This window comes from Mixophyes fleayi, chromosome 1 (genome assembly GCF_038048845.1).
Source record: "Mixophyes fleayi isolate aMixFle1 chromosome 1, aMixFle1.hap1, whole genome shotgun sequence".
In the NCBI taxonomy this organism is placed as follows: domain Eukaryota; kingdom Metazoa; phylum Chordata; class Amphibia; order Anura; family Limnodynastidae; genus Mixophyes; species Mixophyes fleayi.
This window is the reverse complement of record NC_134402.1, coordinates 63,977,278-63,999,777: the sequence shown is the minus strand read 5'-3', so window position 1 is coordinate 63,999,777 and position 22,500 is coordinate 63,977,278. Positions and strand designations below refer to the sequence as shown.

General features: G+C 45.4%; 31 non-coding genes and 77 pseudogenes across 31 annotated transcripts; all 108 read right to left on the bottom strand.

Annotated features, from left to right (window-relative positions):
- Window positions 1-19, bottom strand: part of LOC142118561 (5S ribosomal RNA) — a 119-nt pseudogene extending 100 nt beyond the window's left edge.
- An 84-nt stretch (window positions 20-103) lies between these two features.
- Window positions 104-222, bottom strand: LOC142136770 (5S ribosomal RNA; annotated as a pseudogene).
- An 84-nt stretch (window positions 223-306) lies between these two features.
- On the bottom strand, window positions 307-425 carry LOC142130100 (5S ribosomal RNA; annotated as a pseudogene).
- Window positions 426-508: 83 nt separating this feature from the next.
- Window positions 509-627, bottom strand: LOC142136542 (5S ribosomal RNA; annotated as a pseudogene).
- Window positions 628-711: 84 nt separating this feature from the next.
- On the bottom strand, window positions 712-830 carry LOC142132513 (5S ribosomal RNA; annotated as a pseudogene).
- An 84-nt stretch (window positions 831-914) lies between these two features.
- On the bottom strand, window positions 915-1,033 carry LOC142136423 (5S ribosomal RNA; annotated as a pseudogene).
- An 84-nt stretch (window positions 1,034-1,117) lies between these two features.
- LOC142125284 (5S ribosomal RNA) lies at window positions 1,118-1,236 on the bottom strand (annotated as a pseudogene).
- A 286-nt stretch (window positions 1,237-1,522) lies between these two features.
- Window positions 1,523-1,641, bottom strand: LOC142125076 (5S ribosomal RNA; annotated as a pseudogene).
- A 288-nt stretch (window positions 1,642-1,929) lies between these two features.
- LOC142131441 (5S ribosomal RNA) lies at window positions 1,930-2,048 on the bottom strand (annotated as a pseudogene).
- An 84-nt stretch (window positions 2,049-2,132) lies between these two features.
- On the bottom strand, window positions 2,133-2,251 carry LOC142121968 (5S ribosomal RNA; annotated as a pseudogene).
- Window positions 2,252-2,335: 84 nt separating this feature from the next.
- Window positions 2,336-2,454, bottom strand: LOC142119916 (5S ribosomal RNA). Its single transcript, XR_012683545.1, has one exon. It is a non-coding gene; the product is annotated as a 5S ribosomal RNA (ribosomal RNA).
- Window positions 2,455-2,539: 85 nt separating this feature from the next.
- On the bottom strand, window positions 2,540-2,658 carry LOC142129287 (5S ribosomal RNA; annotated as a pseudogene).
- Window positions 2,659-2,742: 84 nt separating this feature from the next.
- LOC142126742 (5S ribosomal RNA) lies at window positions 2,743-2,861 on the bottom strand (annotated as a pseudogene).
- An 84-nt stretch (window positions 2,862-2,945) lies between these two features.
- Window positions 2,946-3,064, bottom strand: LOC142127188 (5S ribosomal RNA; annotated as a pseudogene).
- Window positions 3,065-3,148: 84 nt separating this feature from the next.
- On the bottom strand, window positions 3,149-3,266 carry LOC142136202 (5S ribosomal RNA; annotated as a pseudogene).
- Window positions 3,267-3,552: 286 nt separating this feature from the next.
- On the bottom strand, window positions 3,553-3,671 carry LOC142113321 (5S ribosomal RNA). The gene has a single exon (XR_012681440.1). It is a non-coding gene; the product is annotated as a 5S ribosomal RNA (ribosomal RNA).
- Window positions 3,672-3,755: 84 nt separating this feature from the next.
- LOC142125611 (5S ribosomal RNA) lies at window positions 3,756-3,874 on the bottom strand (annotated as a pseudogene).
- Window positions 3,875-3,958: 84 nt separating this feature from the next.
- Window positions 3,959-4,077, bottom strand: LOC142136564 (5S ribosomal RNA). Its single transcript, XR_012687503.1, has one exon. It is a non-coding gene; the product is annotated as a 5S ribosomal RNA (ribosomal RNA).
- Window positions 4,078-4,161: 84 nt separating this feature from the next.
- Window positions 4,162-4,280, bottom strand: LOC142136552 (5S ribosomal RNA). Its single transcript, XR_012687502.1, has one exon. It is a non-coding gene; the product is annotated as a 5S ribosomal RNA (ribosomal RNA).
- An 84-nt stretch (window positions 4,281-4,364) lies between these two features.
- Window positions 4,365-4,483, bottom strand: LOC142115722 (5S ribosomal RNA; annotated as a pseudogene).
- An 84-nt stretch (window positions 4,484-4,567) lies between these two features.
- On the bottom strand, window positions 4,568-4,686 carry LOC142114717 (5S ribosomal RNA; annotated as a pseudogene).
- An 85-nt stretch (window positions 4,687-4,771) lies between these two features.
- On the bottom strand, window positions 4,772-4,890 carry LOC142136670 (5S ribosomal RNA; annotated as a pseudogene).
- An 84-nt stretch (window positions 4,891-4,974) lies between these two features.
- On the bottom strand, window positions 4,975-5,093 carry LOC142131835 (5S ribosomal RNA; annotated as a pseudogene).
- An 84-nt stretch (window positions 5,094-5,177) lies between these two features.
- LOC142117341 (5S ribosomal RNA) lies at window positions 5,178-5,296 on the bottom strand (annotated as a pseudogene).
- Window positions 5,297-5,380: 84 nt separating this feature from the next.
- Window positions 5,381-5,499, bottom strand: LOC142125600 (5S ribosomal RNA; annotated as a pseudogene).
- Window positions 5,500-5,583: 84 nt separating this feature from the next.
- LOC142136541 (5S ribosomal RNA) lies at window positions 5,584-5,702 on the bottom strand. Its single transcript, XR_012687501.1, has one exon. It is a non-coding gene; the product is annotated as a 5S ribosomal RNA (ribosomal RNA).
- An 84-nt stretch (window positions 5,703-5,786) lies between these two features.
- LOC142131934 (5S ribosomal RNA) lies at window positions 5,787-5,905 on the bottom strand (annotated as a pseudogene).
- Window positions 5,906-5,989: 84 nt separating this feature from the next.
- LOC142131813 (5S ribosomal RNA) lies at window positions 5,990-6,108 on the bottom strand (annotated as a pseudogene).
- An 84-nt stretch (window positions 6,109-6,192) lies between these two features.
- Window positions 6,193-6,311, bottom strand: LOC142136529 (5S ribosomal RNA). The gene has a single exon (XR_012687500.1). It is a non-coding gene; the product is annotated as a 5S ribosomal RNA (ribosomal RNA).
- An 84-nt stretch (window positions 6,312-6,395) lies between these two features.
- LOC142115689 (5S ribosomal RNA) lies at window positions 6,396-6,514 on the bottom strand (annotated as a pseudogene).
- Window positions 6,515-6,598: 84 nt separating this feature from the next.
- LOC142111842 (5S ribosomal RNA) lies at window positions 6,599-6,717 on the bottom strand. Its single transcript, XR_012681003.1, has one exon. It is a non-coding gene; the product is annotated as a 5S ribosomal RNA (ribosomal RNA).
- An 84-nt stretch (window positions 6,718-6,801) lies between these two features.
- Window positions 6,802-6,920, bottom strand: LOC142123026 (5S ribosomal RNA; annotated as a pseudogene).
- Window positions 6,921-7,208: 288 nt separating this feature from the next.
- LOC142123313 (5S ribosomal RNA) lies at window positions 7,209-7,327 on the bottom strand (annotated as a pseudogene).
- An 84-nt stretch (window positions 7,328-7,411) lies between these two features.
- Window positions 7,412-7,530, bottom strand: LOC142114551 (5S ribosomal RNA; annotated as a pseudogene).
- Window positions 7,531-7,614: 84 nt separating this feature from the next.
- On the bottom strand, window positions 7,615-7,733 carry LOC142114540 (5S ribosomal RNA; annotated as a pseudogene).
- Window positions 7,734-7,817: 84 nt separating this feature from the next.
- Window positions 7,818-7,936, bottom strand: LOC142129031 (5S ribosomal RNA; annotated as a pseudogene).
- Window positions 7,937-8,019: 83 nt separating this feature from the next.
- On the bottom strand, window positions 8,020-8,138 carry LOC142137289 (5S ribosomal RNA). Its single transcript, XR_012687931.1, has one exon. It is a non-coding gene; the product is annotated as a 5S ribosomal RNA (ribosomal RNA).
- An 82-nt stretch (window positions 8,139-8,220) lies between these two features.
- Window positions 8,221-8,339, bottom strand: LOC142136518 (5S ribosomal RNA). The gene has a single exon (XR_012687499.1). It is a non-coding gene; the product is annotated as a 5S ribosomal RNA (ribosomal RNA).
- An 84-nt stretch (window positions 8,340-8,423) lies between these two features.
- Window positions 8,424-8,542, bottom strand: LOC142113143 (5S ribosomal RNA). The gene has a single exon (XR_012681351.1). It is a non-coding gene; the product is annotated as a 5S ribosomal RNA (ribosomal RNA).
- An 84-nt stretch (window positions 8,543-8,626) lies between these two features.
- Window positions 8,627-8,745, bottom strand: LOC142111434 (5S ribosomal RNA). The gene has a single exon (XR_012680961.1). It is a non-coding gene; the product is annotated as a 5S ribosomal RNA (ribosomal RNA).
- An 82-nt stretch (window positions 8,746-8,827) lies between these two features.
- LOC142116550 (5S ribosomal RNA) lies at window positions 8,828-8,946 on the bottom strand (annotated as a pseudogene).
- Window positions 8,947-9,029: 83 nt separating this feature from the next.
- Window positions 9,030-9,148, bottom strand: LOC142136506 (5S ribosomal RNA). The gene has a single exon (XR_012687498.1). It is a non-coding gene; the product is annotated as a 5S ribosomal RNA (ribosomal RNA).
- Window positions 9,149-9,232: 84 nt separating this feature from the next.
- On the bottom strand, window positions 9,233-9,351 carry LOC142114164 (5S ribosomal RNA; annotated as a pseudogene).
- Window positions 9,352-9,435: 84 nt separating this feature from the next.
- LOC142116968 (5S ribosomal RNA) lies at window positions 9,436-9,554 on the bottom strand (annotated as a pseudogene).
- Window positions 9,555-9,638: 84 nt separating this feature from the next.
- LOC142136495 (5S ribosomal RNA) lies at window positions 9,639-9,757 on the bottom strand. The gene has a single exon (XR_012687497.1). It is a non-coding gene; the product is annotated as a 5S ribosomal RNA (ribosomal RNA).
- Window positions 9,758-9,841: 84 nt separating this feature from the next.
- On the bottom strand, window positions 9,842-9,960 carry LOC142122222 (5S ribosomal RNA; annotated as a pseudogene).
- Window positions 9,961-10,043: 83 nt separating this feature from the next.
- On the bottom strand, window positions 10,044-10,162 carry LOC142127577 (5S ribosomal RNA). Its single transcript, XR_012685390.1, has one exon. It is a non-coding gene; the product is annotated as a 5S ribosomal RNA (ribosomal RNA).
- Window positions 10,163-10,246: 84 nt separating this feature from the next.
- LOC142136483 (5S ribosomal RNA) lies at window positions 10,247-10,365 on the bottom strand. Its single transcript, XR_012687495.1, has one exon. It is a non-coding gene; the product is annotated as a 5S ribosomal RNA (ribosomal RNA).
- Window positions 10,366-10,449: 84 nt separating this feature from the next.
- LOC142120604 (5S ribosomal RNA) lies at window positions 10,450-10,568 on the bottom strand (annotated as a pseudogene).
- An 84-nt stretch (window positions 10,569-10,652) lies between these two features.
- LOC142116957 (5S ribosomal RNA) lies at window positions 10,653-10,771 on the bottom strand (annotated as a pseudogene).
- Window positions 10,772-10,856: 85 nt separating this feature from the next.
- On the bottom strand, window positions 10,857-10,975 carry LOC142136268 (5S ribosomal RNA; annotated as a pseudogene).
- Window positions 10,976-11,059: 84 nt separating this feature from the next.
- Window positions 11,060-11,178, bottom strand: LOC142125589 (5S ribosomal RNA; annotated as a pseudogene).
- Window positions 11,179-11,262: 84 nt separating this feature from the next.
- Window positions 11,263-11,381, bottom strand: LOC142136472 (5S ribosomal RNA). Its single transcript, XR_012687494.1, has one exon. It is a non-coding gene; the product is annotated as a 5S ribosomal RNA (ribosomal RNA).
- Window positions 11,382-11,465: 84 nt separating this feature from the next.
- On the bottom strand, window positions 11,466-11,584 carry LOC142122211 (5S ribosomal RNA; annotated as a pseudogene).
- An 83-nt stretch (window positions 11,585-11,667) lies between these two features.
- LOC142136140 (5S ribosomal RNA) lies at window positions 11,668-11,786 on the bottom strand. The gene has a single exon (XR_012687462.1). It is a non-coding gene; the product is annotated as a 5S ribosomal RNA (ribosomal RNA).
- Window positions 11,787-11,870: 84 nt separating this feature from the next.
- On the bottom strand, window positions 11,871-11,989 carry LOC142136460 (5S ribosomal RNA). The gene has a single exon (XR_012687493.1). It is a non-coding gene; the product is annotated as a 5S ribosomal RNA (ribosomal RNA).
- Window positions 11,990-12,073: 84 nt separating this feature from the next.
- On the bottom strand, window positions 12,074-12,192 carry LOC142123203 (5S ribosomal RNA; annotated as a pseudogene).
- Window positions 12,193-12,276: 84 nt separating this feature from the next.
- On the bottom strand, window positions 12,277-12,395 carry LOC142116946 (5S ribosomal RNA; annotated as a pseudogene).
- Window positions 12,396-12,480: 85 nt separating this feature from the next.
- Window positions 12,481-12,599, bottom strand: LOC142136267 (5S ribosomal RNA; annotated as a pseudogene).
- Window positions 12,600-12,683: 84 nt separating this feature from the next.
- On the bottom strand, window positions 12,684-12,802 carry LOC142131802 (5S ribosomal RNA; annotated as a pseudogene).
- An 84-nt stretch (window positions 12,803-12,886) lies between these two features.
- LOC142117330 (5S ribosomal RNA) lies at window positions 12,887-13,005 on the bottom strand (annotated as a pseudogene).
- An 84-nt stretch (window positions 13,006-13,089) lies between these two features.
- Window positions 13,090-13,208, bottom strand: LOC142125578 (5S ribosomal RNA; annotated as a pseudogene).
- An 84-nt stretch (window positions 13,209-13,292) lies between these two features.
- On the bottom strand, window positions 13,293-13,411 carry LOC142115623 (5S ribosomal RNA; annotated as a pseudogene).
- Window positions 13,412-13,495: 84 nt separating this feature from the next.
- Window positions 13,496-13,614, bottom strand: LOC142136251 (5S ribosomal RNA; annotated as a pseudogene).
- An 84-nt stretch (window positions 13,615-13,698) lies between these two features.
- On the bottom strand, window positions 13,699-13,817 carry LOC142131791 (5S ribosomal RNA; annotated as a pseudogene).
- An 84-nt stretch (window positions 13,818-13,901) lies between these two features.
- Window positions 13,902-14,020, bottom strand: LOC142136448 (5S ribosomal RNA). The gene has a single exon (XR_012687492.1). It is a non-coding gene; the product is annotated as a 5S ribosomal RNA (ribosomal RNA).
- An 84-nt stretch (window positions 14,021-14,104) lies between these two features.
- On the bottom strand, window positions 14,105-14,223 carry LOC142117253 (5S ribosomal RNA; annotated as a pseudogene).
- Window positions 14,224-14,307: 84 nt separating this feature from the next.
- LOC142136437 (5S ribosomal RNA) lies at window positions 14,308-14,426 on the bottom strand. Its single transcript, XR_012687491.1, has one exon. It is a non-coding gene; the product is annotated as a 5S ribosomal RNA (ribosomal RNA).
- An 84-nt stretch (window positions 14,427-14,510) lies between these two features.
- LOC142114153 (5S ribosomal RNA) lies at window positions 14,511-14,629 on the bottom strand (annotated as a pseudogene).
- An 84-nt stretch (window positions 14,630-14,713) lies between these two features.
- Window positions 14,714-14,832, bottom strand: LOC142116935 (5S ribosomal RNA; annotated as a pseudogene).
- Window positions 14,833-14,917: 85 nt separating this feature from the next.
- LOC142136266 (5S ribosomal RNA) lies at window positions 14,918-15,036 on the bottom strand (annotated as a pseudogene).
- Window positions 15,037-15,120: 84 nt separating this feature from the next.
- On the bottom strand, window positions 15,121-15,239 carry LOC142130056 (5S ribosomal RNA; annotated as a pseudogene).
- An 84-nt stretch (window positions 15,240-15,323) lies between these two features.
- LOC142136426 (5S ribosomal RNA) lies at window positions 15,324-15,442 on the bottom strand. Its single transcript, XR_012687490.1, has one exon. It is a non-coding gene; the product is annotated as a 5S ribosomal RNA (ribosomal RNA).
- An 84-nt stretch (window positions 15,443-15,526) lies between these two features.
- On the bottom strand, window positions 15,527-15,645 carry LOC142114142 (5S ribosomal RNA; annotated as a pseudogene).
- An 84-nt stretch (window positions 15,646-15,729) lies between these two features.
- On the bottom strand, window positions 15,730-15,848 carry LOC142118803 (5S ribosomal RNA; annotated as a pseudogene).
- An 84-nt stretch (window positions 15,849-15,932) lies between these two features.
- LOC142111262 (5S ribosomal RNA) lies at window positions 15,933-16,051 on the bottom strand. The gene has a single exon (XR_012680945.1). It is a non-coding gene; the product is annotated as a 5S ribosomal RNA (ribosomal RNA).
- Window positions 16,052-16,136: 85 nt separating this feature from the next.
- Window positions 16,137-16,255, bottom strand: LOC142136726 (5S ribosomal RNA; annotated as a pseudogene).
- An 84-nt stretch (window positions 16,256-16,339) lies between these two features.
- LOC142131780 (5S ribosomal RNA) lies at window positions 16,340-16,458 on the bottom strand (annotated as a pseudogene).
- Window positions 16,459-16,542: 84 nt separating this feature from the next.
- LOC142136415 (5S ribosomal RNA) lies at window positions 16,543-16,661 on the bottom strand. The gene has a single exon (XR_012687489.1). It is a non-coding gene; the product is annotated as a 5S ribosomal RNA (ribosomal RNA).
- An 84-nt stretch (window positions 16,662-16,745) lies between these two features.
- Window positions 16,746-16,864, bottom strand: LOC142125567 (5S ribosomal RNA; annotated as a pseudogene).
- Window positions 16,865-16,948: 84 nt separating this feature from the next.
- Window positions 16,949-17,067, bottom strand: LOC142136403 (5S ribosomal RNA). The gene has a single exon (XR_012687488.1). It is a non-coding gene; the product is annotated as a 5S ribosomal RNA (ribosomal RNA).
- An 84-nt stretch (window positions 17,068-17,151) lies between these two features.
- LOC142130022 (5S ribosomal RNA) lies at window positions 17,152-17,270 on the bottom strand (annotated as a pseudogene).
- Window positions 17,271-17,353: 83 nt separating this feature from the next.
- On the bottom strand, window positions 17,354-17,472 carry LOC142135799 (5S ribosomal RNA). The gene has a single exon (XR_012687427.1). It is a non-coding gene; the product is annotated as a 5S ribosomal RNA (ribosomal RNA).
- An 84-nt stretch (window positions 17,473-17,556) lies between these two features.
- Window positions 17,557-17,675, bottom strand: LOC142136392 (5S ribosomal RNA). Its single transcript, XR_012687487.1, has one exon. It is a non-coding gene; the product is annotated as a 5S ribosomal RNA (ribosomal RNA).
- An 84-nt stretch (window positions 17,676-17,759) lies between these two features.
- On the bottom strand, window positions 17,760-17,878 carry LOC142115711 (5S ribosomal RNA; annotated as a pseudogene).
- Window positions 17,879-17,962: 84 nt separating this feature from the next.
- Window positions 17,963-18,081, bottom strand: LOC142116924 (5S ribosomal RNA; annotated as a pseudogene).
- Window positions 18,082-18,166: 85 nt separating this feature from the next.
- On the bottom strand, window positions 18,167-18,285 carry LOC142136751 (5S ribosomal RNA; annotated as a pseudogene).
- Window positions 18,286-18,369: 84 nt separating this feature from the next.
- On the bottom strand, window positions 18,370-18,488 carry LOC142135000 (5S ribosomal RNA; annotated as a pseudogene).
- Window positions 18,489-18,572: 84 nt separating this feature from the next.
- On the bottom strand, window positions 18,573-18,691 carry LOC142136380 (5S ribosomal RNA). Its single transcript, XR_012687486.1, has one exon. It is a non-coding gene; the product is annotated as a 5S ribosomal RNA (ribosomal RNA).
- Window positions 18,692-18,775: 84 nt separating this feature from the next.
- LOC142131923 (5S ribosomal RNA) lies at window positions 18,776-18,894 on the bottom strand (annotated as a pseudogene).
- Window positions 18,895-18,978: 84 nt separating this feature from the next.
- On the bottom strand, window positions 18,979-19,097 carry LOC142131769 (5S ribosomal RNA; annotated as a pseudogene).
- Window positions 19,098-19,181: 84 nt separating this feature from the next.
- LOC142136368 (5S ribosomal RNA) lies at window positions 19,182-19,300 on the bottom strand. The gene has a single exon (XR_012687484.1). It is a non-coding gene; the product is annotated as a 5S ribosomal RNA (ribosomal RNA).
- Window positions 19,301-19,384: 84 nt separating this feature from the next.
- LOC142119153 (5S ribosomal RNA) lies at window positions 19,385-19,503 on the bottom strand (annotated as a pseudogene).
- An 84-nt stretch (window positions 19,504-19,587) lies between these two features.
- LOC142136355 (5S ribosomal RNA) lies at window positions 19,588-19,706 on the bottom strand. Its single transcript, XR_012687483.1, has one exon. It is a non-coding gene; the product is annotated as a 5S ribosomal RNA (ribosomal RNA).
- Window positions 19,707-19,790: 84 nt separating this feature from the next.
- On the bottom strand, window positions 19,791-19,909 carry LOC142114131 (5S ribosomal RNA; annotated as a pseudogene).
- Window positions 19,910-19,993: 84 nt separating this feature from the next.
- LOC142115269 (5S ribosomal RNA) lies at window positions 19,994-20,112 on the bottom strand (annotated as a pseudogene).
- An 85-nt stretch (window positions 20,113-20,197) lies between these two features.
- Window positions 20,198-20,316, bottom strand: LOC142136265 (5S ribosomal RNA; annotated as a pseudogene).
- Window positions 20,317-20,400: 84 nt separating this feature from the next.
- LOC142131758 (5S ribosomal RNA) lies at window positions 20,401-20,519 on the bottom strand (annotated as a pseudogene).
- Window positions 20,520-20,603: 84 nt separating this feature from the next.
- On the bottom strand, window positions 20,604-20,722 carry LOC142126968 (5S ribosomal RNA; annotated as a pseudogene).
- An 84-nt stretch (window positions 20,723-20,806) lies between these two features.
- On the bottom strand, window positions 20,807-20,925 carry LOC142116462 (5S ribosomal RNA; annotated as a pseudogene).
- Window positions 20,926-21,009: 84 nt separating this feature from the next.
- Window positions 21,010-21,128, bottom strand: LOC142120946 (5S ribosomal RNA; annotated as a pseudogene).
- Window positions 21,129-21,212: 84 nt separating this feature from the next.
- LOC142136344 (5S ribosomal RNA) lies at window positions 21,213-21,331 on the bottom strand. Its single transcript, XR_012687482.1, has one exon. It is a non-coding gene; the product is annotated as a 5S ribosomal RNA (ribosomal RNA).
- Window positions 21,332-21,415: 84 nt separating this feature from the next.
- LOC142114109 (5S ribosomal RNA) lies at window positions 21,416-21,534 on the bottom strand (annotated as a pseudogene).
- An 83-nt stretch (window positions 21,535-21,617) lies between these two features.
- On the bottom strand, window positions 21,618-21,736 carry LOC142134603 (5S ribosomal RNA). Its single transcript, XR_012687081.1, has one exon. It is a non-coding gene; the product is annotated as a 5S ribosomal RNA (ribosomal RNA).
- Window positions 21,737-21,820: 84 nt separating this feature from the next.
- LOC142119385 (5S ribosomal RNA) lies at window positions 21,821-21,939 on the bottom strand (annotated as a pseudogene).
- Window positions 21,940-22,023: 84 nt separating this feature from the next.
- Window positions 22,024-22,142, bottom strand: LOC142114098 (5S ribosomal RNA; annotated as a pseudogene).
- An 84-nt stretch (window positions 22,143-22,226) lies between these two features.
- LOC142116913 (5S ribosomal RNA) lies at window positions 22,227-22,345 on the bottom strand (annotated as a pseudogene).
- Window positions 22,346-22,430: 85 nt separating this feature from the next.
- Window positions 22,431-22,500, bottom strand: part of LOC142136264 (5S ribosomal RNA) — a 119-nt pseudogene continuing 49 nt past the window's right edge.

Sequence of the window (22,500 nt, the reverse complement as noted above, 5' to 3'; positions counted from 1 at the left end):
GGGTCGTGTGACTGTAGGTATTGGTTTCCTAATGACCTACATGTCTTATACATCTCAAAACCAGCTTCGAAGGAAGCCGGAACAAGAGAAAATAAAAAAAAAAGTGCTACAGCATTTGGTATTCCAAGGTGGTCTCCTATCCAAGTAGTAACCAGGCCCAGCCCTGCTTACCTTTCAAGATCAGACGAGATTGGGCTTATTCAGGGTGGTGTGGCTGTAGGTATTGGTTTCCTAATGACCTACATCTCTTATACATCTCAAAACCAGCATTGAAGGAAGCCGGAACAAGAGAAAATAAAAAATAAAAGCCTACAGCACCTGGTATTCATAGGTGGTCTCCCATCCAAGTACTAACCAGGCCCGACCCTGCTTAGCATCCAAGATCAGATGAAATTGGGCTTGTTCAGGGTGGTGTGGTTATAGTATTGGTTTCCTAATGACCTACATCTCTAATACATCTCAAAACCAGCTTTGAAGGAAGCCGGAACAAGAGAAAATAAAAAAAAAAATCCTACAGCATCTGGTATTCCCAGTTGGTCTCCTATCCAAGTACTAACCAGGCCCGGCCCTGTTAAGCTTTCAAGATCAGACGAGATTGGGCTTATTCAGGGTGGTGTGTCTGTAGGTATTGGCTTTCTAATGACCTACATCTCTTATACATCTCAAAACCAGCATTGAAGGAAGCCGGAACAAGAGAAAATAAAAAAAATTTGCCTAAAGCATCTGGTATTCCCAGGTGGTCTCCCATCCAAGTACTAACCAGGCCTGGTCCTGCTTAGCTTCCAAGATCAGATGAGATTGGGCTTGTTCAGGGTGGTGTGGCTGTAGGTATTGGTTTCCTAATGACCTACATGTCTTATACATCTCAAAACCAGCTTCGAAGGAAGCCGGAACAAGAGAAAATAAAAAAAAAAGTCCTACAGCATTTGGTATTCCAAGGTGGTCTCCTATCCAAGTAGTAACCAGGCCCAGCCCTGCTTACCTTTCAAGATCAGACGAGATTGGGCTTATTCAGGGTGGTGTGGCTGTAGGTTTTGGTTTCCTAATGACCTACATCTCTTATACATCTCAAAACCAGCATTGAAGGAAGCCGGAACAAGAGAAAATAAAAAATAAAAGCCTACAGCACCTGGTATTCATAGGTGGTCTCCCATCCAAGTACTAACCAGGCCCGACCCTGCTTAGCATCCAAGATCAGATGAGATTGGGCTTGTTCAGGGTGGTGTGGTTATAGTATTGGTTTCCTAATGACCTACATCTCTTATACATCTCAAAACCAGCTTTGAAGGAAGCCGGAACAAGAGAAAATAAAAAAAAAAATCCTACAGCATCTGGTATTCCCAGTTGGTCTCCTATCCAAGTACTAACCAGGCCCGGCCCTGTTAAGCTTTCAAGATCAGACGAGATTGGGCTTATTCAGGGTTGTGTGTCTGTAGGTATTGGCTTTCTAATGACCTACATCTCTTATACATCTCAAAACCAGCATTGAAGGAAGCCGGAACAAGAGAAAATAAAAAAAAATGGCCTACAGCACCTGGTATTCCCAGGTGGTCCCCCATGCAAGTACTAAGCAGGCCTGGTCCTGCTTAGCTTCCAAGATCAGATGAGATTGGGCTTGTTCAGGGTGGTGTGGCTGTAGGTATTGGTTTTATAATGACCTACATCTCTTATACATCTCAAAACCAGCTTCGAAGGAAGCCGGAACAAGAGAAAATAAAAAAAAAAGTCCTACAGCTTCTGGTATTCCAAAGGTGGTCTCCTATCCAAGTACTAACCAGGCCTGGCCCTGCTTACCTTTCAAGATCAGACGAGATTGGGCTTATTAAGGGTGGTGTGGCTGTAGGTATTGGTTTCCTAATGACCTACATCTCTTATACATCTCAAAACCAGCATTGAAGTAAGCCGGAACAAGAGAAAATAAAAAAAAATTGCCTACAGCACCTGGTATTCCCAGGTGGTCTCCCATCCAAGTACTAACCAGCCGTGGCCCTGCTTAGCTTCCAAGATCAGACGAGATTGGGCTTGTTCAGGGTGGTGTGGCTGTAGGTATTGTTTTTTTAATGACCTACATCTCTTATACATCTCAAAACCAGCATTGAAGGAAGCCGGAACAAGAGAAAATAAAAAAAATTGGCCTACAGCATCTGGTATTCCCAGGTGGTCTCCCATCCAAGTACTAACCAGGCCCGGTCCTGCTTAGCTTCCAAGATCAGATGAGATTGGGCTTGTTCAGGGTGGTGTGTCTGTAGGTATTGATTTTCTAATGACCTACATGTCTTATACATCTCAAAACCAGCTTCGAAGGAAGCCGGAACAAGAGAAAATAAAAAAAAACTGCCTACAGCACCTGGTATTCCCAGGTGGTCTTCCATCCAAGTACTAACCAGGCCCTGCCCTGCTTAGCTTCCAAGATCAGATGAGATTGGGCTTGTTCAGGGTGGTGTGGCTGTAGGTATTGTTTTTCTAATGACCTACATCTCTTATACATCGCAAAACCAGCATTGAAGGAAGACGGAACAAGAGAAAATAAAAAAAAAAAGGCCTACAGCGCCTGGTATTCCCAGGTGGTCCCCCATGCAAGTACTAAGCAGGCCCGGTCCTGCTTAGCTTCCAAGATCAGACGAGATTGGGCTTGTTCAGGGTGGTGTGGCTGTATGTATTGGTTTCCTAATGACCTACATCTCTTATACATCTCAAAACCAGCTTCGAAGGAAGCCGGAACAAGAGAAAATAAAAAAAAAAGTCCTACAGCATCTGGTATTCCCAGGTGGTCTCCTATCCAAGTACTAACCAGGCCCGGCCCTGCTTACCTTTCAAGATCAGATGAGATTGGGCTTATTAAGGGTGGTGTGGCTGTAGGTATTGGTTTCCTAATGACCTACATCTCTTATACATCTCAAAACCAGCATTAAAGTAAGCCGGAACAAGAGAAAATAAAAAAAAATTGCCTACAGCACCTGGTATTCCCAGGTGGTCTCCCATCCAAGTACTAACCAGCCCTGGCCCTGCTTAGCTTCCAAGATCAGACGAGATTGGGCTTGTTCAGGGTGGTGTGGCTGTATGTATTGGTTTCCTAATGACCCACATCTCTTATACATCTCAAAACCAGCTTCGAAGGAAGCCGGAACAAAAGAAAATAAAAAAAAATGTCCTACAGCATCTGGTATTCCCAGGTGGTCTCCTATCCAAGTACTAACCAGGCCCGGCCCTGCTTACCTTTCAAGATCAGCGAGATTGGGCTTATTCAGGGTGGTGTGGCTGTAGGTATTGATTTCCTAATGACCTACATCTCTTATACATCTCAAAACCAGCATTAGAGGAAGCCGGAACAAGAGAAAATAAAAAAAAAGGCCTACAGCACCTTGTATTTATAGGTGGTCTCCTATCCAAGTACTAACCAGGCCTGGCCCTGCTTAGCTTTGAAGATCAGATGATATTGGGCTTGTTCAGGGTGGTGTGGCTGTAGGTATTGGTTTCCTAATGACCTACATCTCTTATACATCTCAAAACCAGCATTGAAGGAAGTCGGAACAAGAGAAAATAAAAAAAAAAGGCCTACAGCACCTGGTATTCCCAGGTGGTCTCCCATCCAAGTACTAACTAGGCCCAACCCTTCTTCGCTTCCAAGATCAGATGAGATTGGGCTTGTTCAGGGTGGTGTGGCTGTAGGTATTGGTTTCCTAATGACCTACATCTCTTATACATCTCAAAACCAGCATTGAAGGAAGCCGGAACAAGAGAAAATAAAAAAAAACTGCCTACAGCACCTGGTATTCCCAGGTGGTCTCCCATCCAAGTACTAACCAGGCCGGGCCCTGCTTAGCTTCCAAGATCAGACAAGATTGGGCTTGTTCAGGGTGGTGTGGCAGTAGGTATTGGTTTCCTAATGACCTACATCTCTTATACATCTCAAAACCAGCATTGAAGGAAGCCGGAACAAGAGAAAATAAAAAAAAATGGCCTACAGCACCTGGTATTCCCAGGTGGTCTCCCATCCAAGTACTAACCAGGCCCGGTCCTGCTTAGCTTCCAAGATCAAATGAGATTGGGCTTGTTCAGGGTGGTGTGGCTGTAGGTATTGGCTTCCTAATGACCTACATCTCTTATACATCTCAAAACCAGCATTGAAGGAAGCCGGAACAAGAGAAAATAAAAAAAAATGGCCTACAGCACCTGGTATTCCCAGGTGGTCTCCCATCCAAGTACTAACCAGGCCCGGTCCTGCTTAGCTTCCAAGATCAAATGAGATTGGGCTTGTTCAGGGTGGTGTGGCTGTAGGTATTGGTTTTCTAAAGACCTACATGTCTTATACATCTCAAAACCAGCTTCGAAGGAAGCCGGAACAAGAGAAAATAAAAAAAAACTGCCTACAGCACCTGGTATTCCCAGGTGGTCTCCCATCCAGGTACTAACCAGGCCGGGCCCTGCTTAGCTTCCAAGATCAGACGAGATTGGGCTTGTTCAGGGTGGTGTGGCTGTAGGTATTGGTTTCCTAATGACCTACATCTCTTATACATCTCAAAACCAGCATTGAAGGAAGTCGGAACAAGAGAAAATAAAAAAAAATGGCCTACAGCACCTGGTATTCCCAGGTGGTCTCCCATCCAAGTACTAACCAGGCCCGGCCCTTCTTAGCTTACAAGATCAGATGAGATTGGGCTTGTTCAGGGTGGTGTGGCTGTAGGTATTGGTTTCCTAAAGACCTACATCACTTATACATCTCAAAACCAGCTTCGAAGGAAGCCGGAACAAGAGAAAATAAAAAAAAAATTGCCTAAAGCACCTGGTATTCCCAGGTGGTCTCCCATCCAACTACTAACCAGGCCTGGCCCTGCTTAGCTTTGAAGATCAGACAAGATTGGGCTTGTTCAGGGTGGTGTGGCATTAGATATTGATTTCCTAATGACCTACATCTCTTATACATCTCAAAACCAGCATTGAAGGAAGTCGGAACAAGAGAAAATAAAAAAAAATTGCCTACAGCACCTGGTATTCCCAGGTGGTCTCCCATCCAAGTACTAACCAGTCCCAGGCCTGCTTAGCTTCCAATATCAGACGAGATTGGGCTTGTTCAGGGTGGTGTGGCTGTATGTATTGGTTTCCTAATGACCTACATCTCTTATACATCTCAAAACCAGCATTGAAGGAAGCCGGAAGAAGAGAAAATAAAAAAAAATGGCCTACAGCACCTGGTATTCCCAGGTGGTCTCCCATCCAAGTACTAACCAGGCCCGGTCCTGCTTAGCTTCCAAGATCAAATGAGATTGGGCTTGTTCAGGGTGTTGTGGCTGTAGGTATTGGTTTTCTAAAGACCTACATGTCTTATACATCTCAAAACCAGCTTCGAAGGAAGCCGGAACAAGAGAAAATAAAAAAAAACTGCCTACAGCACCTGGTATTCCCAGGTGGTCTCCCATCCAAGTACTAACCAGGCCGGGCCCTGCTTAGCTTCCAAGATCAGACAAGATTGGGCTTGTTCAGGGTGGTGTGGCAGTAGGTATTGGTTTCCTAATGACCTACATCTCTTATACATCTCAAAACCAGCATTGAAGGAAGCCGGAACAAGAGAAAATAAAAAAAAATGGCCTACAGCACCTGGTATTCCCAGGTGGTCTCCCATCCAAGTACTAACCAGGCCCGGTCCTGCTTAGCTTCCAAGATCAAATGAGATTGGGCTTGTTCAGGGTGGTGTGGCTGTAGGTATTGGTTTTCTAAAGACCTACATGTCTTATACATCTCAAAACCAGCTTCGAAGGAAGCCGGAACAAGAGAAAATAAAAAAAAACTGCCTACAGCACCTGGTATTCCCAGGTGGTCTCCCATCCAAGTACTAACCAGGCCGGGCCCTGCTTAGCTTCCAAGATCAAACGAGATTGGGCTTGTTCAGGGTGGTGTGGCATTAGATATTGATTTTCTAATGACCTACATCTCTTATACATCTCAAAACCAGCATTGAAGGAAGTCGGAACAAGAGAAAATAAAAAAAAATTGCCTACAGCACCTGGTATTCCCAGGTGGTCTCCCATCCAAGTACTAACCAGTCCCAGGCCTGCTTAGCTTCCAATATCAGACGAGATTGGGCTTGTTCAGGGTGGTGTGGCTGTATGTATTGGTTTCCTAATGACCTACATCTCTTATACATCTCAAAACCAGCATTGAAGGAAGCCGGAACAAGAGAAAATAAAAAAAAATGGCCTACAGCACCTGGTATTCCCAGGTGGTCTCCCATCCAAGTACTAACCAGGCCCGGTCCTGCTTAGCTTCCAAGATCAAATGAGATTGGGCTTGTTCAGGGTGGTGTGGCTGTAGGTATTGGTTATTTAAAGACCTACATGTCTTATACATCTCAAAACCAGCTTCGAAGGAAGCCGGAACAAGAGAAAATAAAAAAAAACTGCCTACAGCACCTGGTATTCCCAGGTGGTCTCCCATCCAAGTACTAACCAGGCCCGGTCCTGCTTAGCTTCCAAGATCAGACGAGATTGGGCTTGTTCAGGGTGGTGTGGCAGTAGGTATTGGTTTCCTAATGACCTACATCTCTTATACATCTCAAAACCAGCATTGAAGGAAGCCGGAACAAGAGAAAATAAAAAAAAATGGCCTACAGCACCTGGTATTCCCAGGTGGTCTCCCATCCAAGTACTAACCAGGCCGGGCCCTGCTTAGCTTCCAAGATCAGACGAGATTGGGCTTGTTCAGGGTGGTGTGGCTGTAGGTATTGGTTTCCTAATGACCTACATCTCTTATACATCTCAAAACCAGCATTGAAGGAAGTCGGAACAAGAGAAAATAAAAAAAAATTGCCTATAGCACCTGGTATTCCCAGGTGGTCTCCCATCCAAGTACTAACCAGGCCCGGCCCTTCTTAGCTTACAAGATCAGATGAGATTGGGCTTGTTCAGGGTGGTGTGGCTGTAGGTATTGGTTTCCTAAAGACCTACATCACTTATACATCTCAAAACCAGCTTCGAAGGAAGCCGGAACAAGAGAAAATAAAAAAAAAATTGCCTAAAGCACCTGGTATTCCCAGGTGGTCTCCCATCCAACTATTAACCAGGCCTGGCCCTGCTTAGCTTTGAAGATCAGACGAGATTGGGCTTGTTTAGGGTGGTGTGGCATTAGATATTGATTTCCTAATGACCTACATCTCTTATACATCTCAAAACCAGCATTGAAGGAAGTCGGAACAAGAGAAAATAAAAAAAAATTGCCTACAGCACCTGGTATTCCCAGGTGGTCTCCCATCCAAGTACTAACCAGTCCCAGCCCTGCTTAGCTTCCAAAATCAGACGAGATTGGGCTTGTTCAGGGTGGTGTGGCTGTATGTATTGTTTTCCTAATGACCTACATCTCTTATACATCTCAAAACCAGCATTGAAGGAAGCCGGAACAAGAGAAAATAAAAAAAAAAGGCCTACAGCACCTGGTATTCCCAGGTGGTCTCCCATCCAAGTACTAACCAGGCCTGGCCCTGCTTAGCTTCCAAGATCAGACGAGATTGGGCTTGTTCAGGGTGGTGTGGCTGTATGTATTGTTTTCCTAATGACCTACATCTCTTATACATCTCAAAACCAGCATTGAAGGAAGCCGGAACAAGAGAAAATAAAAAAAAAAGGCCTACAGCACCTGGTATTCCCAGGTGGTCTCCCATCCAAGTACTAACCAGGCCTGGCCCTGCTTAGCTTCCAAGATCAGACGAGATTGGGCTTGTTCAGGGTGGTGTGGCTGTATGTATTGTTTTCCTAATGACCTACATCTCTTATACATCTCAAAACCAGCATTGAAGGAAGCCGGAACAAGAGAAAATAAAAAAAAAAGGCCTACAGCACCTGGTATTCATAGGTGGTCTCCCATCCAAGTACTAACCAGGCCCGACCCTACTTAGCATCCAAGATCAGATGAGATTGGGCTTGTTCAGGGTGGTGTGGTTATAGTATTGGTATCCTAATGACCTACATCTCTTATACATCTCAAAACCAGCATTGAAGGAAGTCGGAACAAGAGAAAATAAAAAAGAATTGCCTACAGCACCTGGTATTCCCAGGTGGTCACCCATCCAAGTACTAACCAGGCCCGGCCCTGCTTAGCTTCCAAGATCAGATGAGATTGGGCTTGTTCAGGGTGGTGTGGCTGTAGGTATGGTTTCCTACTGACCTACATCTCTTATACATCTGAAAACCAGCATTGAAGGAAGCCGGAACAAGAAAAAATAAAATAAAAGGCCTACAGCACCTGGTATTCCCAGGTGGTCTCCCATCCAAGTACTAACCAGGCCCGGTCCTGCTTAGCTTCCAAGATCAAATGAGATTGGGCTTGTTCAGGGTGGTGTGGCTGTAGGTATTGGTTTTCTAAAGACCTACATGTCTTATACATCTCAAAACCAGCATTGAAGGAAGTCGGAACAAGAGAAAATAAAAAAGAATTGCCTACAGCACCTGGTATTCCCAGGTGGTCACCCATCCAAGTACTAACCAGGCCCGGCCCTGCTTAGCTTCCAAGATCAGATGAGATTGGGCTTGTTCAGGGTGGTGTGACTGTAGGTATTGTTTTTCTAATGACCTACATCTCTTATACATCTCAAAACCAGCATTGAAGGAAGACGGAACAAGAGAAAATAAAAAAAAAAGGCCTACAGCACCTGGTATTCCCAGGTGGTCTCCCATCCAAGTATTAACCAGGCCCAGCCCTTCTTAGCTTCCAAGATCAGATGAGATTGGGCTTGTTCAGGGTGGTGTGGCTGTAGGTATGGTTTCCTACTGACCTACATCTCTTATACATCTGAAAACCAGCATTGAAGGAAGCCGGAACAAGAAAAAATAAAATAAAAGGCCTACAGCACCTAGTATTCCCAGGTGGTCTCCCATCCAAGTACTAACCAGGCCCGGCCCTTCTTAGCTTCCAAGATCAGATGAAATTGGGCTTGTTCAGGGTGGTGTGGCTGTAGGTATTGGCTTCCTAATGACCTACATCTCTTATACATCTCAAAACCAGCATTGAAGGAAGCCGGAACAAGAGAAAATAAAAAAAAAGGCCTACAGCACCTGGTATTCCCAGGTGGTCTCCCATCCAAGTACTAACCAGGCCCGGTCCTGCTTAGCTTCCAAGATCAAATGAGATTGGGCTTGTTCAGGGTGGTGTGGCTGTAGGTATTGGTTTTCTAAAGACCTACATATCTTATACATCTCAAAACCAGCTTCGAAGGAAGCCGGACCAAGAGAAAATAAAAAAAAACTGCCTACAGCACCTGGTATTCCCAGGTGGTCTCCCATCCAAGTACTAACCAGGCCGGGCCCTGCTTAGCTTCCAAGATCAGACGAGATTGGGCTTGTTCAGGGTGGTGTGGCTGTAGGTATTGGTTTCCTAATGACCTACATCTCTTATACATCTCAAAACCAGCATTGAAGGAAGTCGGAACAAGAGAAAATAAAAAAAAATTGCCTACAGCACCTGGTATTCCCAGGTGGTCTCCCATCCAAGTACTAACCAGGCCCGGCCCTTCTTAGCTTACAAGATCAGATGAGATTGGGCTTGTTCAGGGTGGTGTGGCTGTAGGTATTGGTTTCCTAAAGACCTACATCTCTTATACATCTCAAAACCAGCATTGAAGGAAGCCGGAACAAGAGAAAATAAAAAAAAATGGCCTACAGCACCTGGTATTCCCAGGTGGTCTCCCATCCAAGTACTAACCAGGCCCGGTCCTGCTTAGCTTCCAAGATCAAATGAGATTGGGCTTGTTCAGGGTGGTGTGGCTGTAGGTATTGGTTTTCTAAAGATCTACATGTCTTATACATCTCAAAACCAGCTTCGAAGGAAGCCGGAACAAGAGAAAATAAAAAAAAACTGCCTACAGCACCTCGTATTCCCAGGTGGTCTCCCATCCAAGTACTAACCAGGCCGGGCCCTGCTTAGCTTCCAAGATCAGACGAGATTGGGCTTGTTCAGGGTGGTGTGGCTGTAGGTATTGGTTTCCTAATGACCTACATCTCTTATACATCTCAAATCCAGCTTCGAAGGAAGCAGGAACAAGAAAAAATAAAATAAAAGGCCTACAGCACCTGGTATTCCCAGGTGGTCTCCCATCCAAGTACTAACCAGGCCCGGCCCTGCTTAGCTTCCAATATCAGATGAGATTGGGCTTGTTCAGGGTGGTGTGGCTGTAGGTATTGGCTTCCTAATGACCTACATCTCTTATACATCTCAAAACCAGCATTGAAGGAAGCCGGAACAAGAGAAAATAAAAAAAAATGGCCTACAGCACCTGGTATTCCCAGGTGGTCTCCCATCCAAGTACTAACCAGGCCCGGTCCTGCTTAGCTTCCAAGATCAAATGAGATTGGGCTTGTTCAGGGTGGTGTGGCTGTAGGTATTGGTTTTCTAAAGACCTACATGTCTTATACATCTCAAAACCAGCTTCGAAGGAAGCCGGAACAAGAGAAAATAAAAAAAAACTGCCTACAGCACCTGGTATTCCCAGGTGGTCTCCCATCCAGGTACTAACCAGGCCGGACCCTGCTTAGCTTCCAAGATCAGACAAGATTGGGCTTGTTCAGGGTGGTGTGGCTGTAGGTATTGGTTTCCTAATGACCTACATCTCTTATACATCTCAAAACCAGCATTGAAGGAAGTCGGAACAAGAGAAAATAAAAAAAAATTGCCTACAGCACCTGGTATTCCCAGGTGGTCTCCCATCCAAGTACTAACCAGGCCCGGCCCTTCTTAGCTTACAAGATCAGATGAGATTGGGCTTGTTCAGGGTGGTGTGGCTGTAGGTATTGGTTTCCTAAAGACCTACATCACTTATACATCTCAAAACCAGCTTCGAAGGAAGCCGGAACAAGAGAAAATAAAAAAAAAATTGCCTAAAGCACCTGGTATTCCCAGGTGGTCTCCCATCCAACTACTAACCAGGCCTGGCCCTGCTTAGCTTTGAAGATCAGACGAGATTGGGCTTGTTCAGGGTGGTGTGGCATTAGATATTGATTTCCTAATGACCTACATCTCTTATACATCTCAAAACCAGCATTGAAGGAAGTCGGAACAAGAGAAAATAAAAAAAAACTGCCTACAGCACCTGGTATTCCCAGGTGGTCTCCCATCCAAGTACTAACCAGGCCGGGCCCTGCTTAGCTTCCAAGATCAGACAAGATTGGGCTTGTTCAGGGTGGTGTGGCAGTAGGTATTGGTTTCCTAATGACCTACATCTCTTATACATCTCAAAACCAGCATTGAAGGAAGCCGGAACAAGAGAAAATAAAAAAAAATGGCCTACAGCACCTGGTATTCCCAGGTGGTCTCCCATCCAAGTACTAACCAGGCCCGGTCCTGCTTAGCTTCCAAGATCAAATGAGATTGGGCTTGTTCAGGGTGGTGTGGCTGTAGGTATTGGTTTTCTAAAGACCTACATGTCTTATACATCTCAAAACCAGCTTCGAAGGAAGCCGGAACAAGAGAAAATAAAAAAAAACTGCCTACAGCACCTCGTATTCCCAGGTGGTCTCCCATCCAAGTACTAACCAGGCCGGGCCCTGCTTAGCTTCCAAGATCAGACGAGATTGGGCTTGTTCAGGGTGGTGTGGCTGTAGGTATTGGTTTCCTAATGACCTACATCTCTTATACATCTCAAATCCAGCTTCGAAGGAAGCAGGAACAAGAAAAAATAAAATAAAAGGCCTACAGCACCTGGTATTCCCAGGTGGTCTCCCATCCAAGTACTAACCAGGCCCGGCCCTGCTTAGCTTCCAAGATCAGATGAGATTGGGCTTGTTCAGGGTGGTGTGGCTGTAGGTATTGGCTTCCTAATGACCTACATCTCTTATACATCTCAAAACCAGCATTGAAGGAAGCCGGAACAAGAGAAAATAAAAAAAAATGGCCTACAGCACCTGGTATTCCCAGGTGGTCTCCCATCCAAGTACTAACCAGGCCCGGTCCTGCTTAGCTTCCAAGATCAAATGAGATTGGGCTTGTTCAGGGTGGTGTGGCTGTAGGTATTGGTTTTCTAAAGACCTACATGTCTTATACATCTCAAAACCAGCTTCGAAGGAAGCCGGAACAAGAGAAAATAAAAAAAAACTGCCTACAGCACCTGGTATTCCCAGGTGGTCTCCCATCCAGGTACTAACCAGGCTGGGCCCTGCTTAGCTTCCAAGATCAGACGAGATTGGGCTTGTTCAGGGTGGTGTGGCTGTAGGTATTGGTTTCCTAATGACCTACATCTCTTATACATCTCAAAACCAGCATTGAAGGAAGTCGGAACAAGAGAAAATAAAAAAAAATTGCCTACAGCACCTGGTATTCCCAGGTGGTCTCCCATCCAAGTACTAACCAGGCCCGGCCCTTCTTAGCTTACAAGATCAGATGAGATTGGGCTTGTTCAGGGTGGTGTGGCTGTAGGTATTGGTTTCCTAAAGACCTACATCACTTATACATCTCAAAACCAGCTTCGAAGGAAGCCGGAACAAGAGAAAATAAAAAAAAAATTGCCTAAAGCACCTGGTATTCCCAGGTGGTCTCCCATCCAACTACTAACCAGGCCTGGCCCTGCTTAGCTTTGAAGATCAGACGAGATTGGGCTTGTTCAGGGTGGTGTGGCATTAGATATTGATTTCCTAATGACCTACATCTCTTATACATCTCAAAACCAGCATTGAAGGAAGTCGGAACAAGAGAAAATAAAAAAAAATTGCCTACAGCACCTGGTATTCCCAGGTGGTCTCCCATCCAAGTACTAACCAGTCCCAGGCCTGCTTAGCTTCCAATATCAGACGAGATTGGGCTTGTTCAGGGTGGTGTGGCTGTATGTATTGGTTTCCTAATGACCTACATCTCTTATACATCTCAAAACCAGCATTGAAGGAAGCCGGAAGAAGAGAAAATAAAAAAAAATGGCCTACAGCACCTGGTATTCCCAGGTGGTCTCCCATCCAAGTACTAACCAGGCCCGGTCCTGCTTAGCTTCCAAGATCAAATGAGATTGGGCTTGTTCAGGGTGTTGTGGCTGTAGGTATTGGTTTTCTAAAGACCTACATGTCTTATACATCTCAAAACCAGCTTCGAAGGAAGCCGGAACAAGAGAAAATAAAAAAAAACTGCCTACAGCACCTGGTATTCCCAGGTGGTCTCCCATCCAAGTACTAACCAGGCCGGGCCCTGCTTAGCTTCCAAGATCAGACAAGATTGGGCTTGTTCAGGGTGGTGTGGCAGTAGGTATTGGTTTCCTAATGACCTACATCTCTTATACATCTCAAAACCAGCATTGAAGGAAGCCGGAACAAGAGAAAATAAAAAAAAATGGCCTACAGCACCTGGTATTCCCAGGTGGTCTCCCATCCAAGTACTAACCAGGCCTGGTCCTGCTTAGCTTCCAAGATCAAATGAGATTGGGCTTGTTCAGGGTGGTGTGGCTGTAGGTATTGGTTTTCTAAAGACCTACATGTCTTATACATCTCAAAACCAGCTTCGAAGGAAGCCGGAACAAGAGAAAATAAAAAAAAACTGCCTACAGGACCTGGTATTCCCAGGTGGTCTCCCATCCAAGTACTAACCAGGCCGGGCCCTGCTTAGCTTCCAAGATCAAACGAGATTGGGCTTGTTCAGGGTGGTGTGGCATTAGATATTGATTTTCTAATGACCTACATCTCTTATACATCTCAAAACCAGCATTGAAGGAAGTCGGAACAAGAGAAAATAAAAAAAAATTGCCTACAGCACCTGGTATTCCCAGGTGGTCTCCCATCCAAGTACTAACCAGTCCCAGGCCTGCTTAGCTTCCAATATCAGACGAGATTGGGCTTGTTCAGGGTGGTGTGGCTGTATGTATTGGTTTCCTAATGACCTACATCTCTTATACATCTCAAAACCAGCATTGAAGGAAGCCGGAACAAGAGAAAATAAAAAAAAATGGCCTACAGCACCTGGTATTCCCAGGTGGTCTCCCATCCAAGTACTAACCAGGCCCGGTCCTGCTTAGCTTCCAAGATCAAATGAGATTGGGCTTGTTCAGGGTGGTGTGGCTGTAGGTATTGGTTTTTTAAAGACCTACATGTCTTATACATCTCAAAACCAGCTTCGAAGGAAGCCGGAACAAGAGAAAATAAAAAAAAACTGCCTACAGCACCTGGTATTCCCAGGTGGTCTCCCATCCAAGTACTAACCAGGCCGGGCCCTGCTTAGCTTCCAAGATCAGATGAGATTGGGCTTGTTCAGGGTGGTGTGGCAGTAGGTATTGGTTTCCTAATGACCTACATCTCTTATACATCTCAAAACCAGCATTGAAGGAAGCCGGAACAAGAGAAAATAAAAAAAAATGGCCTACAGCACCTGGTATTCCCAGGTGGTCTCCCATCCAAGTACTAACCAGGCCCGGTCCTGCTTAGCTTCCAAGATCAAATGAGATTGGGCTTGTTCAGGGTGGTGTGGCTGTAGGTATTGGTTTTCTAAAGATCTACATGTCTTATACATCTCAAAACCAGCTTCGAAGGAAGCCGGAACAAGAGAAAATAAAAAAAAACTGCCTACAGCACCTGGTATTCCCAGGTGGTCTCCCATCCAAGTACTAACCAGGCCGGGCCCTGCTTAGCTTCCAAGATCAGACGAGATTGGGCTTGTTCAGGGTGGTGTGGCTGTAGGTATTGGTTTCCTAATGACCTACATCTCTTATACATCTCAAAACCAGCATTGAAGGAAGTCGGAACAAGAGAAAATAAAAAAAAATTGCCTACAGCACCTGGTATTCCCAGGTGGTCTCCCATCCAAGTACTAACCAGGCCCGGCCCTTCTTAGCTTACAAGATCAGATGAGATTGGGCTTGTTCAGGGTGGTGTGGCTGTAGGTATTGGTTTCCTAAAGACCTACATCACTTATACATCTCAAAACCAGCTTCGAAGGAAGCCGGAACAAGAGAAAATAAAAAAAAAATTGCCTAAAGCACCTGGTATTCCCAGGTGGTCTCCCATCCAACTACTAACCAGGCCTGGCCCTGCTTAGCTTTGAAGATCAGACGAGATTGGGCTTGTTCAGGGTGGTGTGGCATTAGATATTGATTTCCTAATGACCTACATCTCTTATACATCTCAAAACCAGCATTGAAGGAAGTCGGAACAAGAGAAAATAAAAAAAAATTGCCTACAGCACCTGGTATTCCCAGGTGGTCTCCCATCCAAGTACTAACCAGTCCCAGGCCTGCTTAGCTTCCAATATCAGATGAGATTGGGCTTGTTCAGGGTGGTGTGGCTGTATGTATTGGTTTCCTAATGACCTACATCTCTTATACATCTCAAAACCAGCATTGAAGGAAGCCGGAACAAGAGAAAATAAAAAAAAATGGCCTACAGCACCTGGTATTCCCAGGTGGTCTCCCATCCAAGTACTAACCAGGCCCGGTCCTGCTTAGCTTCCAAGATCAAATGAGATTGGGCTTGTTCAGGGTGGTGTGGCTGTAGGTATTGGTTTTCTAAAGACCTACATGTCTTATACATCTCAAAACCAGCTTCGAAGGAAGCCGGAACAAGAGAAAATAAAAAAAAACTGCCTACAGCACCTGGTATTCCCAGGTGGTCTCCCATCCAAGTACTAACCAGGCCGGGCCCTGCTTAGCTTCCAAGATCAGACGAGATTGGGCTTGTTCAGGGTGGTGTGGCTGTAGGTATTGGTTTTCTAAAGATCTACATGTCTTATACATCTCAAAACCAGCTTCGAAGGAAGCCGGAACAAGAGAAAATAAAAAAAAACTGCCTACAGCACCTGGTATTCCCAGGTGGTCTCCCATCCAAGTACTAACCAGGCCGGGCCCTGCTTAGCTTCCAAGATCAAATGAGATTGGGCTTGTTCAGGGTGGTGTGGCAGTAGGTATTGGTTTCCTAATGACCTACATCTCTTATACATCTCAAAACCAGCATTGAAGGAAGCCGGAACAAGAGAAAATAAAAAAAAATGGCCTACAGCACCTGGTATTCCCAGGTGGTCTCCCATCCAAGTACTAACCAGGCCCGATCCTGCTTAGCTTCCAAGATCAAATGAGATTGGGCTTGTTCAGGGTGGTGTGGCTGTAGTTATTGGTTATCTAAAGATCTACATGTCTTATACATCTCAAAACCAGCTTCGAAGGAAGCCGGAACAAGAGAAAATAAAAAAAAAATTGCCTAAAGCACCTCGTATTCCCAGGTGGTCTCCCATCCAACTACTAACCAGGCCTGGCCCTGCTTAGCTTTGAAGATCAGACGAGATTGGGCTTGTTCAGGGTGGTGTGGCATTAGATATTGATTTCCTAATGACCTACATCTCTTATACATCTCAAAACCAGCATTGAAGGAAGTCGGAACAAGAGAAAATAAAAAAAAATTGCCTACAGCACCTGGTATTCCCAGGTGGTCTCCCATCCAAGTACTAACCAGTCCCAGGCCTGCTTAGCTTCCAATATCAGACGAGATTGGGCTTGTTCAGGGTGGTGTGGCTGTATGTATTGGTTTCCTAATGACCTACATCTCTTATACATCTCAAAACCAGCATTGAAGGAAGCCGGAACAAGAGAAAATAAAAAAAAATGGCCTACAGCACCTGGTATTCCCAGGTGGTCTCCCATCCAAGTACTAACCAGGCCCGGTCCTGCTTAGCTTCCAAGATCAAATGAGATTGGGCTTGTTCAGGGTGGTGTGGCTGTAGGTATTGGTTTTCTAAAGACCTACATGTCTTATACATCTCAAAACCAGCTTCGAAGGAAGCCGGAACAAGAGAAAATAAAAAAAAACTGCCTACAGCACCTGGTATTCCCAGGTGGTCTCCCATCCAAGTACTAACCAGGCCGGGCCCTGCTTAGCTTCCAAGATCAGACAAGATTGGGCTTGTTCAGGGTGGTGTGGCAGTAGGTATTGGTTTCCTAATGACCTACATCTCTTATACATCTCAAAACCAGCATTGAAGGAAGCCGGAACAAGAGAAAATAAAAAAAAATGGCCTACAGCACCTGGTATTCCCAGGTGGTCTCCCATCCAAGTACTAACCAGGCCCGGTCCTGCTTAGCTTCCAAGATCAAATGAGATTGGGCTTGTTCAGGGTGGTGTGGCTGTAGGTATTGGTTTTCTAAAGACCTACATGTCTTATACATCTCAAAACCAGCTTCGAAGGAAGCCGGAACAAGAGAAAATAAAAAAAAACTGCCTACAGCACCTCGTATTCCCAGGTGGTCTCCCATCCAAGTACTAACCAGGCTGGGCCCTGCTTAGCTTCCAAGATCAGACGAGATTGGGCTTGTTCAGGGTGGTGTGGCTGTAGGTATTGGTTTCCTAATGACCTACATCTCTTATACATCTCAAATCCAGCTTCGAAGGAAGCAGGAACAAGAAAAAATAAAATAAAAGGCCTACAGCACCTGGTATTCCCAGGTGGTCTCCCATCCAAGTACTAACCAGGCCCGGCCCTGCTTAGCTTCCAAGATCAGATGAGATTGGGCTTGTTCAGGGTGGTGTGGCTGTAGGTATTGGCTTCCTAATGACCTACATCTCTTATACATCTCAAAACCAGCATTGAAGGAAGCCGGAACAAGAGAAAATAAAAAAAAATGGCCTACAGCACCTGGTATTCCCAGGTGGTCTCCCATCCAAGTACTAACCAGGCCCGGTCCTGCTTAGCTTCCAAGATCAAATGAGATTGGGCTTGTTCAGGGTGGTGTGGCTGTAGGTATTGGTTTTCTAAAGACCTACATGTCTTATACATCTCAAAACCAGCTTCGAAGGAAGCCGGAACAAGAGAAAATAAAAAAAAACTGCCTACAGCACCTGGTATTCCCAGGTGGTCTCCCATCCAGGTACTAACCAGGCCGGGCCCTGCTTAGCTTCCAAGATCAGACGAGATTGGGCTTGTTCAGGGTGGTGTGGCTGTAGGTATTGGTTTCCTAATGACCTACATCTCTTATACATCTCAAAACCAGCATTGAAGGAAGTCGGAACAAGAGAAAATAAAAAAAAATTGCCTACAGCACCTGGTATTCCCAGGTGGTCTCCCATCCAAGTACTAACCAGGCCCGGCCCTTCTTAGCTTACAAGATCAGATGAGATTGGGCTTGTTCAGGGTGGTGTGGCTGTAGGTATTGGTTTCCTAAAGACCTACATCACTTATACATCTCAAAACCAGCTTCGAAGGAAGCCGGAACAAGAGAAAATAAAAAAAAAATTGCCTAAAGCACCTGGTATTCCCAGGTGGTCTCCCATCCAACTACTAACCAGGCCTGGCCCTGCTTAGCTTTGAAGATCAGACGAGATTGGGCTTGTTCAGGGTGCTGTGGCATTAGATATTGATTTCCTAATGACCTACATCTCTTATACATCTCAAAACCAGCATTGAAGGAAGTCGGAACAAGAGAAAATAAAAAAAAATTGCCTACAGCACCTGGTATTCCCAGGTGGTCTCCCATCCAAGTACTAACCAGTCCCAGGCCTGCTTAGCTTCCAATATCAGACGAGATTGGGCTTGTTCATGTTGGTGTGGCTGTATGTATTGGTTTCCTAATGACCTACATCTCTTATACATCTCAAAACCAGCATTGAAGGAAGCCGGAACAAGAGAAAATAAAAAAAAATGGCCTACAGCACCTGGTATTCCCAGGTGGTCTCCCATCCAAGTACTAACCAGGCCCGGTCCTGCTTAGCTTCCAAGATCAAATGAGATTGGGCTTGTTCAGGGTGGTGTGGCTGTAGGTATTGGTTTTCTAAAGACCTACATGTCTTATACATCTCAAAACCAGCTTCGAAGGAAGCCGGAACAAGAGAAAATAAAAAAAAACTGCCTACAGCACCTGGTATTCCCAGGTGGTCTCCCATCCAAGTACTAACCAGGCCGGGCCCTGCTTAGCTTCCAAGATCAAACGAGATTGGGCTTGTTCAGGGTGGTGTGGCATTAGATATTGATTACCTAATGACCTACATCTCTTATACATCTCAAAACCAGCATTGAAGGAAGTCGGAACAAGAGAAAATAAAAAAAAATTGCCTACAGCACCTGGTATTCCCAGGTGGTCTCCCATCCAAGTACTAACCAGTCCCAGGCCTGCTTAGCTTCCAATATCAGACGAGATTGGGCTTGTTCAGGGTGGTGTGGCTGTATGTATTGGTTTCCTAATGACCTACATCTCTTATACATCTCAAAACCAGCATTGAAGGAAGCCGGAACAAGAGAAAATAAAAAAAAATGGCCTACAGCACCTGGTATTCCCAGGTGGTCTCCCATCCAAGTACTAACCAGGCCCGGTCCTGCTTAGCTTCCAAGATCAAATGAGATTGGGCTTGTTCAGGGTGGTGTGGCTGTAGGTATTGGTTTTTTAAAGACCTACATGTCTTATACATCTCAAAACCAGCTTCGAAGGAAGCCGGAACAAGAGAAAATAAAAAAAAACTGCCTACAGCACCTGGTATTCCCAGGTGGTCTCCCATCCAAGTACTAACCAGGCCGGGCCCTGCTTAGCTTCCAAGATCAGACGAGATTGGGCTTGTTCAGGGTGGTGTGGCAGTAGGTATTGGTTTCCTAATGACCTACATCTCTTATACATCTCAAAACCAGCATTGAAGGAAGCCGGAACAAGAGAAAATAAAAAAAAATGGCCTACAGCACCTGGTATTCCCAGGTGGTCTCCCATCCAAGTACTAACCAGGCCCGGTCCTGCTTAGCTTCCAAGATCAAATGAGATTGGGCTTGTTCAGGGTGGTGTGGCTGTAGGTATTGGTTTTTTAAAGATCTACATGTCTTATACATCTCAAAACCAGCTTCGAAGGAAGCCGGAACAAGAGAAAATAAAAAAAAACTGCCTACAGCACCTGGTATTCCCAGGTGGTCTCCCATCCAAGTACTAACCAGGCCGGGCCCTGCTTAGCTTCCAAGATCAGACGAGATTGGGCTTGTTCAGGGTGGTGTGGCTGTAGGTATTGGTTTCCTAATGACCTACATCTCTTATACATCTCAAAACCAGCATTGAAGGAAGTCGGAACAAGAGAAAATAAAAAAAAATTGCCTACAGCACCTGGTATTCCCAGGTGGTCTCCCATCCAAGTACTAACCAGGCCCAGCCCTTCTTAGCTTACAAGATCAGATGAGATTGGGCTTGTTCAGGGTGGTGTGGCTGTAGGTATTGGTTTCCTAAAGACCTACATCACTTATACATCTCAAAACCAGCTTCGAAGGAAGCCGGAACAAGAGAAAATAAAAAAAAAATTGCCTAAAGCACCTGGTATTCCCAGGTGGTCTCCCATCCAACTACTAACCAGGCCTGGCCCTGCTTAGCTTTGAAGATCAGACGAGATTGGGCTTGTTCAGGGTGGTGTGGCATTAGATATTGATTTCCTAATGACCTACATCTCTTATACATCTCAAAACCAGCATTGAAGGAAGTCGGAACAAGAGAAAATAAAAAAAAATTGCCTACAGCACCTGGTATTCCCAGGTGGTCTCCCATCCAAGTACTAACCAGTCCCAGGCCTGCTTAGCTTCCAATATCAGACGAGATTGGGCTTGTTCAGGGTGGTGTGGCTGTATGTATTGGTTTTCTAAAGACCTACATGTCTTATACATCTCAAAACCAGCTTCGAAGGAAGCCGGAACAAGAGAAAATAAAAAAAAACTGCCTACAGCACCTGGTATTCCCAGGTGGTCTCCCATCCAAGTACTAACCAGGCTGGGCCCTGCTTAGCTTCCAAGATCAGACGAGATTGGGCTTGTTCAGGGTGGTGTGGCAGTAGGTATTGGTTTCCTAATGACCTACATCTCTTATACATCTCAAAACCAGCATTGAAGGAAGCCGGAACAAGAGAAAATAAAAAAAAATGGCCTACAGCACCTGGTATTCCCAGGTGGTCTCCCATCCAAGTACTAACCAGGCCTGGACCTGCTTAGCTTCCAAGATCAAATGAGATTGGGCTTGTTCAGGGTGGTGTGGCTGTAGGTATTGGTTTTTTAAAGACCTACATGTCTTATACATCTCAAAACCAGCTTCGAAGGAAGCCGGAACAAGAGAAAATAAAAAAAAACTGCCTACAGCACCTGGTATTCCCAGGTGGTCTCCCATCCAAGTACTAACCAGGCCGGGCCCTGCTTAGCTTCCAAGATCAAACGAGATTGGGCTTGTTCAGGGTGGTGTGGCAGTAGGTATTGGTTTCCTAATGACCTACATCTCTTATACATCTCAAAACCAGCATTGAAGGAAGCCGGAACAAGAGAAAATAAAAAAAAATGGCCTACAGCACCTGGTATTCCCAGGTGGTCTCCCATCCAAGTACTAACCAGGCCCGGTCCTGCTTAGCTTCCAAGATCAAATGAGATTGGGCTTGTTCAGGGTGGTGTGGCTGTAGGTATTGGTTTTCTAAAGATCTACATGTCTTATACATCTCAAAACCAGCTTCGAAGGAAGCCGGAACAAGAGAAAATAAAAAAAAACTGCCTACAGCACCTGGTATTCCCAGGTGGTCTCCCATCCAAGTACTAACCAGGCCGGGCCCTGCTTAGCTTCCAAGATCAGACGAGATTGGGCTTGTTCAGGGTGGTGTGGCTGTAGGTATTGGTTTCCTAATGACCTACATCTCTTATACATCTCAAATCCAGCTTCGAAGGAAGCAGGAACAAGAAAAAATAAAATAAAAGGCCTACAGCACCTGGTATTCCCAGGTGGTCTCCCATCCAAGTACTAACCAGGCCCGGCCCTGCTTAGCTTCCAAGATCAGATGAGATTGGGCTTGTTCAGGGTGGTGTGGCTGTAGGTATTGGCTTCCTAATGACCTACATCTCTTATACATCTCAAAACCAGCATTGAAGGAAGCCGGAACAAGAGAAAATAAAAAAAAATGGCCTACAGCACCTGGTATTCCCAGGTGGTCTCCCATCCAAGTACTAAACAGGCCTGGTCCTGCTTAGCTTCCAAGATCAAATGAGATTGGGCTTGTTCAGGGTGGTGTGGCTGTAGGTATTGGTTTTCTAAAGACCTACATGTCTTATACATCTCAAAACCAGCTTCGAAGGAAGCCGGAACAAGAGAAAATAAAAAAAAACTGCCTACAGCACCTGGTATTCCCAGGTGGTCTCCCATCCAAGTACTAACCAGGCCGGGCCCTGCTTAGCTTCCAAGATCAGACGAGATTGGGCTTGTTCAGGGTGGTGTGGCTGTAGGTATTGGTTTCCTAATGACCTACATCTCTTATACATCTCAAAACCAGCATTGAAGGAAGTCGGAACAAGAGAAAATAAAAAAAAATTGCCTACAGCACCTGGTATTCCCAGGTGGTCTCCCATCCAAGTACTAACCAGGCCCGGCCCTTCTTAGCTTACAAGATCAGATGAGATTGGGCTTGTTCAGGGTGGTGTGGCTGTAGGTATTGGTTTCCTAAAGACCTACATCACTTATACATCTCAAAACCAGCTTCGAAGGAAGCCGGAACAAGAGAAAATAAAAAAAAAATTGCCTAAAGCACCTGGTATTCCCAGGTGGTCTCCCATCCAACTACTAACCAGGCCTGGCCCTGCTTAGCT